Source organism: Bombus fervidus, chromosome 15 (genome assembly GCF_041682495.2).
Source record: "Bombus fervidus isolate BK054 chromosome 15, iyBomFerv1, whole genome shotgun sequence".
In the NCBI taxonomy this organism is placed as follows: Eukaryota; Metazoa; Arthropoda; class Insecta; order Hymenoptera; family Apidae; genus Bombus; species Bombus fervidus.
In genome coordinates this window covers 4,979,920-4,987,700 of record NC_091531.1, presented here as the reverse complement: position 1 = coordinate 4,987,700, position 7,781 = coordinate 4,979,920, and the positions used below count along the sequence as shown (strand labels likewise).

General features: G+C 36.6%; 1 long non-coding RNA gene across 1 annotated transcript; it reads left to right on the top strand.

Moving 5' to 3' along the window:
- Positions 1-2,400: 2,400 nt before the first annotated feature.
- Positions 2,401-5,726, top strand: LOC139995330 (uncharacterized). Its single transcript, XR_011801946.1, has 4 exons — positions 2,401-2,967; positions 3,380-3,499; positions 3,586-4,128; positions 4,235-5,726. It is a non-coding gene; the product is annotated as an uncharacterized lncRNA (long non-coding RNA).
- The last annotated feature ends 2,055 nt before the right edge of the window (positions 5,727-7,781 follow it).

Genomic DNA, 7,781 nt, shown 5'->3' with positions numbered 1-7,781 from the left:
ATTCGAGGTAAAGAAAAAGGGGAGCACAGGTTGAAACAGCGAAAGTCAGAAAATTAAGGAGCAAGAAAAAAGACAAAAAATCACCCAAAAAAAAGGAAGGTATAGAAGTGGAAGGGATATTAATGGAGCAAAAAAAAAAAGAAGACGAAAGAGGGAAGAAGAGTATATAAAGAGCAAGGGTGAGAATGAAACCGTGTGTATGCGTGCGTGAAAGAATGTACTACGAGAATAAAACATGCGAGAGAGAAAGGGAGAACAAATTCTGTGAAATTGTGTGTCGCGTTAAACGTTGTTAGGTTACGAAGAACAAAAATAAATAAAAGATAAAGATATTATAAATGTTACACACCGTTGTACGTAATGATTAAATCGAAACCAAAAAGAAGAAAAAAAAATGAAAGAGGAAGAGAGCAGAGAAATGATGCTATGTATAAGAGAAATTAATGTAGTTACAATGAAATAAACGATACGACGATTACTACAAGTTCGAGGACTTCCTCCACCTTTCACTTCCGGTCCTCCACTTCCTCCCTAACGAATAACCAAATAATTACACAGGCTTCAACGACAACACGCGGATACCAGATGATTCTTTATGAAGAAATAAGAAGAAAATATAATACAAGATCTCTTCGTATGACGCTTCGTCTTCGGGATAATCGAGTTTGGAAATTTGTCAAGTATAGGAGGTGCTATTGGTCGCTCGGAAAGTTCCTTCCGATTTACATTTCCATTCGATATACATTTATCGAATTATATAGGTCATTTTGTTCCACAACCTTTCTCCATCTTTCACGCGACTTGAATGTCCCATCCTTCCAGAACCTCTCAAATTTTTCGACGAAAAGCTTTTCAATACGACTCCTTACGTCGACCGAATTCCTTAAAAATCGGAACGAACTTTCCGAGCAACCCACAAAAGATTTTAATAGAAATCGGTCTGAGTTTATAAAAGCTTTATCAACAGTCCAAGTTTGAACGCCTGTTGCGATTCAACTTGTATCTCCTTTGAAACGTAGGGACGACGTCCCTTGAGCTTCCATTTCATTTTGTGAAATAGGAACAAGGGACTGAATCTAAAAACTAATTGTTCGTAGGTTTAGCAGATTTAGCCCCTTACGACCTGTTCTTATTTCCAGAATTAAAATTTAAGCTCCGCGCTTTAATTTGTCTGGTAAGCGCTCGTCTCCGAAGAACAGACTGTTAACGTAGATGGACAAAATAATTTTCGAAAATTATTTGACGCATATGAGAGTCAATCTGATCGCTATACCAACACAGAAGAGGATTATTTCGAAGGAGACGGTAACCAAATTTAGATTGGAACATTGATAATATTTATAAAATATTCGCTGAATAATTAATAAATATTTATAAAACCAGCCCGGTTTCTTTTTAATAGCGTCTCATGCTTTCTCATTTATATGTCCATTTTAATACGAGAGATTTCGATCGACAATCGATTGCAGAATTGACGAAGTTGGAATGGAATCACGTCCGTGTTCCACTTGAAATTTCAATTGTTATCAGAAACCTGATTAATGAATGCCGATTAACCTGACGCAAATGAAAATTCGAATTAACGAGGCCCTAATTAAACGCCGGCCAAGGAAGACCTGATTATTAAGAGGCTAATTAACAATCCTTGATTAACGCCTGTCCAATTAGAGGGAGGGGGGGGCCTAATTAACGAACTTCTGACGAGCTGGAATTAGGACGCTGATTTAAGGAGCCTGCGAGGACAAGGAAGGTTTATTAAAAACATCGTACAAAAACGATGATAAATTCACGATAGAAAATTTGTAAAATGTTGGAAATACAGTGGCGTGGAGAAGTTTCCGGCCAGATAAATTTTCATAAAGAATTTTAAGGGATATTATACATCTGATACAGGCTCATGGGACATTTTTCCATTTAAAAGTTGTATAACTTTATTTTTCTTCTTAAATCTTCTTCGGTATCTTTTTAAATCTTTCTAAATTTTTGTTCCAGATTTGCAAAGTTTGGTTTCTTGGAAATTTATAATGGGAAAAATCCACCATAGAGCAGCGAGTGAAAATTCTGAAAAAAAAATAAGGTCCGATTACTCTTTACGACGTAATAACAAACAGCAATCTTCGCAGATTTTACGGTTCTCGTTGATGAACAATTTTTTGAGTTTTCTCTGATCCAAAACTTGGTATCTTCTTCATTAATATATTTATCTAGGTGGAAAAGCGTGACATTTTTCGTTGGAACAGCGTTAGAAATATGGAACATTGATTTCGAAAATAAAATTCAATTATTTTTACTCGTTGCTTCGTTATAAATATTCTCGTTACAAATATCCAAAAAAAAAAAAAAATAAAAAACAGACCACAAATCTGAAACAAAAATTTACAGGTATACGATAGAAGAGAAGTTATAAGATTTTAAACCGAGCAAGTGACTTATGGGCCACTCTGTATAGCTAGACAATATAATGTTCGTGTATTGTATGTGCATGTATCATGTATGTATGTGTAGGTGTAGTATATGTATTCTTTTACTTATCATACCCTTATACCCAATATTACTTAAAATTATATTAGATGTCGCTCTTCGAATATAAAGCGAAAAATTTATCTGGAAATTTTTGCACGCCACTGTAGGTTGAAGGAAAATAGAAAAAGAAGAGACAGGAAAGTTGGTAACCTATACGCGTCGATTTTTATTCAGATCGTTTCGAGACGTTGGATGACAAGTCGTAGAACTTTTATTTTTCGATAAAAGAGTCAGCCAATCCTCGCTTCTACCCTGGAAATCGATTTTATATCCGATATGAAGTCGATAGACGTGCCATTCTTCGTTAACGGTAGAAAAAGAGAATAATACATTTTTATGCTTGGAATTTAAAATCGTACGAGAAAAATTAATTGAAATTGGTTAATACCGTACAATTTCGATTTTTTCTTAAACTACAGTATATCGAACGTGGCTATTTAAAGGGTACAATATCATTTTAAAAACCGTCGTACGCAATATATTATAACTAAACCCAAAGCTAACCTAAAACTAACTATATAACTTCTTCATTTTTATTTGAAAATTCGTTTAGTGTGCAAGCAAGTGGCAGTGTAGTTATTTAAAAAGATAAAATGTCACGAAAGAAGATATTACAAACGATTCTGAGTGCTTTTAATCTCTTCTCGTTGAAACTAAACCTAAACCTAAACCTAACCCAAAACTCGTGTTATATTCTGTCATTTTTATCTGGAATGGTCAAGCAAGTGTCAGTATCGATATTTAGAAAATCGATTTAGAATATCATTAAAGAAAGTGTTGTAAATATGTTTCATTTTATACTAGAACTAAACCTAACCTAAGACTCGTGTTCAATTTTGTCTTTTTTTTTTATTAGAGAATTCATTCAATACGGAAGCAAGCATCAGCAGCGGTGATAAATCTTTATAAAGAATAAAGAGCATGAACACACTCCAACAAGCTTTTTCTCTTTATCCGACAACGAGCCAGCTGGCCAGTAAGTTCCATTCTTTTCCTTATTCTCTATTTATTATTCTTCGTTATTCGAATTTATTGTTAATATATCTTAAAATTATTTTTTAGCCATTTGCTGTTTACTTTCTACCACTTAATCTGCAGAATTATTTGCAACACTTTTCTCATAATATTCTACCTCTTTAAATAACCCTTTTTATATATACCAAAGTTTGAACAAAATCGGATACCGGCCAAATTCTGAAATATTAGCTGAAATTGTTTAAAAGTGGAAGAGGAAATGCTGGATGCAAGGTTGTAATTAAAAAAGAAAAATCAATTGGACACTTAGTCAGAGAGGAAGGTTGAGGATTCCTCTGGATCAGCTTCCTCTTTGACCGTTTCCATCGAGCAACACAACTTCTTGATTGAAACAAGGACAAGTGGTCCGCGAAACCCGTTATAACACGGCAAACCACATTTAACTATCAGATATTTTTAGAACCTGATCGATAACCCGATTGCGTTACTGCCAACCAGTTGATGATTCTTCCTCTTCTATGTTCGTTTCGTCGAAAAGTTAGTGGAAACTTGGGATCGCTCGAGAAATCGCACAAAAATTCCGATTGGCCTTTGCTAGGTCCGCCAAGTTACGTCATACGCAAACTCGCGGTAAAGCGATTAGCTTAGCGAATAGAGTTTCGTGAATCATGAACGACAGAACCTGATCTTTCAACCTGTTAACTCGTCATTCGAATAAAAGTTTCTTTGTTTAGAGATTCCCTGTAATTTTATATGCAGGATGTCTCAGCTGACTCGAGACATTTCGCGTTATCGATGATGGGAACAAATACGAGAAACCTTTATTTGATTTGGAGGGGCAGATACGACGGTAAGCCTGATATTTTTCTGCGGCTCGTATTTCGCTAGATTTTAAGGTCACTGGTGTATTTTTAAATGGAGCTTGAATAAAATTCCAAAATCTTGCATCGTTCCAAAATTCTACTGCCTTGAATGCTCGAATCTTCCTTCAAGCATTCACCGTTTATATTTTGTTCCTAGTGCTGTAACAGATTGAAACATAACACACCAAAACCTTTTAATTTTTCCAAAATATTGCAACACTTGTTATCCAAGTTACTCGTTGAGAATCCTTTAGTCCGTGGGATTTATTTTATCCTGATCGCTCTAAGAAATTTAGTATCGAGACGTAAGTAACCAATGAGCCTGAACTCTCTTCCTCCTAAATTCTTCCGTATTCTTCGTAGACCCTCGAAAATTTCAACGCATGAAACTGACGTGGAATCCCGAGAGAAAGGTTGCTGCGCTCGAAAATGGAACTGGAAGGAAATGAAATTCTACGCCACTGTTATATTTTTTCTTCGCTGTTCCGAGAAGCCGGAGGACAGAGTAGCGAGAAGCGATAGAGGCGTTCGCGGGAGATAAATCGAAGTAGACAAGGCGAAACTCAGGGCACGTACCACGAGAGAAAATTTTCTCGGTGGCGCGCAAAGTGGCGGAGGAATTTGCATTCCAAAGTGCACGGGCCTGATGCGCCGTGCATTCGCTAGCAGCGTCGCTTTTCGCACGTTCGAGGCGAAATAAATCATTTCGTGCTAACTTTCGGTTTAACAAACCGCTCGCTCTACCTCACGTTCAACATTTAAAATATCCGCAATAGCTCGCAAAACTGTTGCCACAGTTGGCACGGAAATCTTTCTACGAACATATTCCGTCCGTTATAATGTCCGAAACATTAAAAATTTCCTTGCCACTGTCGTGCAAGATCACTATCTTGATTATGTAATGGTCAAATTTGAGACGAATCTAGAAATGTGTATACTGTGGCTCGCGGAAATATTCCGACGCTGTTGGCAACTCTTTACGCGTATACTATACGAGACATTTTGAAGTTTCACTGGCATCGGAGCTTATCGTGATTATAATAGTAAAATATGAAGCCAGTCGAAAAACGTATACACGGTGGCCGACGAAAGGAACTCGTTCAGCGTGCATTGTACAAAACATTTTAAAACTTCATCGACGCTGTAACGAGAGACTATCGTGATTGTAGTAGTAAAATTTGAAAGCTGTGTAAAAATGTATATACTGTGACTGAGGGAAATATTCGAACACCGTTAGGAACTATTTACGCGTACACTGTACAAAGTATTCTGAAACTTCATTAGCACTGTAACGAGACAAGACTATGACCGATATCGGACAAATTTTTAATAAATTTAAAAACATGCATAGAAGTTGGGAAATATTTATTGGCAGTGTATACTTTGCAAAGATCACGAAAATATTGAAACGATTAATTATTCGCTATATTAATAAATAAAATAATAATTTAATGAGATCATCCTTTCTAGACCATGCTAATTGCATGCTTCAAAATTTGAACGTTACGTAATTTCTATTAATTTCCTACTAACTGTACATTTGCAATAAATGTCTTGTAAATTTCGCACACATCTTCGAATTGCTTCCAAACTTTACTGTTACAATCGAGACACCCGTGCCTCGACACAGTGCTAACGAGATTTCAGAATGTTTCGTATAATATATACAACCGTGTATAAGTCTTCGGACGTCTGATCCAATCCATTCGATATCTCTATTTTATTTTCAACATTATGACAGGAAATTATTTCACTGATGTTAATTCTCAGCATTTCGAGCCACGAATATTCCATCGAATCGAAACTGAAACGACGAACGTACTTTCATCGATCAAGAACTATATTTATATCTAGCAAATATCGGATATTTTGTCAAATGCGTAGAAACTCCTAGAACGTTGATCGATAGCACATTAGCTTCCTGCCATTTATCTTAACGATTTGCCCATAAAGATTCGCCAAAAGTCTCTCCTCGAGTTTAAAATTACCTCTACACAGAGTCAGATTTTTCAAGCGAAGAAAAATATCCCTGAAACTCTTCCAGGGAATACGAAATTTTGCGAGAAAAAATTCGCTCGTGTCTTTTTGTTGATGGAAGAAAGGAAGACACGGCTGTGAACTGGTTTTCGGAAGAAATTGTCTCAGAGTATTATAAATCGTGGATTCGTTTCGGAATTAAGTAAAAAATAATGGAGACCAAAGTCTGGACATGCAAATGACTGGAATACCTAATCGTTTCGGAGAAACAGCTTCGCGAGGAATAATTCATTCGAGATACTGGAGCCTGGCAGTCTGCTGGCTCCCCAACGTCGATCGATAGAACCGGTCGATACACCTATTCGAAACTTTATTCCATTTAAAAGAAAAAAAAAAAAGAGAGAGAGAAGGGAAAAAGATAGACGTTTCGTGGTTCACGCGTACACATTCTGGAACATCGATAAATAATTAACGCTTAAAAGCATGGCAAACATTATCGAAACGTTTTACGGACTAATTAACTATTAGACGCATGCTTTCAATAATTACTTAAGCATTCCAGCAGCTGATCGAATATCGACCATTAAAGCTTCATACAGAAAATTATTATTCATGAGACATTTAGAAAGTTACATACAGATCTGTGAGAAGATAGTTGTCAGCAGACTACGTTTGATTGAAATGAATCGGTCCGATGAGTCGATGAACGGTAGAAGTGATTAGACGCTTTCCAGAAACGTTAAAATTGAAATGTAAATGCGTAAAACTACACGCCAATGCGAAGAATTAATAGCACGAAGAATTAATCTAAAAATACATATACGATATATGATAGTCGTTTGAGTTTAACGAGAAGAAAAACAAAATGTGACCAAGTTAACGAAGTACATTGAGAACATCAAGCGAACAGTTAACGTTCTATCGAGAAATTTGTTACGGGAAGGATGCTGTTCGCAGACAGGACGGCGACTAATTCTCTTAACAGCATGCCGAGTTTGCTTTAAGTAGTATCTTCTACCACTGTGTTGTTTTCTTTAGCTTGCCGAGTGCAACATGTATCGAGCTCAGGAACAGCACAGGTCTAATGGTTTTATTTGAATTGTAAGAGACTTAGGAATAACGTTGAACCACAGGTAGACAGACATGAACGTCCGTCTGAGTTGGCATGACCGTATTTAAGTTAGGAGAGCACTGTAAAATTAACAGCGTTGATGATAAAAGGGAAAACTAATGCTATTCATCGAAATGTCTGAAAACGTGGCTTTCGTATACGCGCTGTTCTTCAACTCACCGATTCAATTAGACAGCTGGAAATAATCAGTGCGTTTGTAGGGGAGCACGGCGTCCTTTCAGAAATTTCAAAATTGTCTATCTTCACTTGCGGATGTATCAACTGGAAAGTGAATCAGCGGAGGTGTTGTTAATTCTACATTACGTAGACGT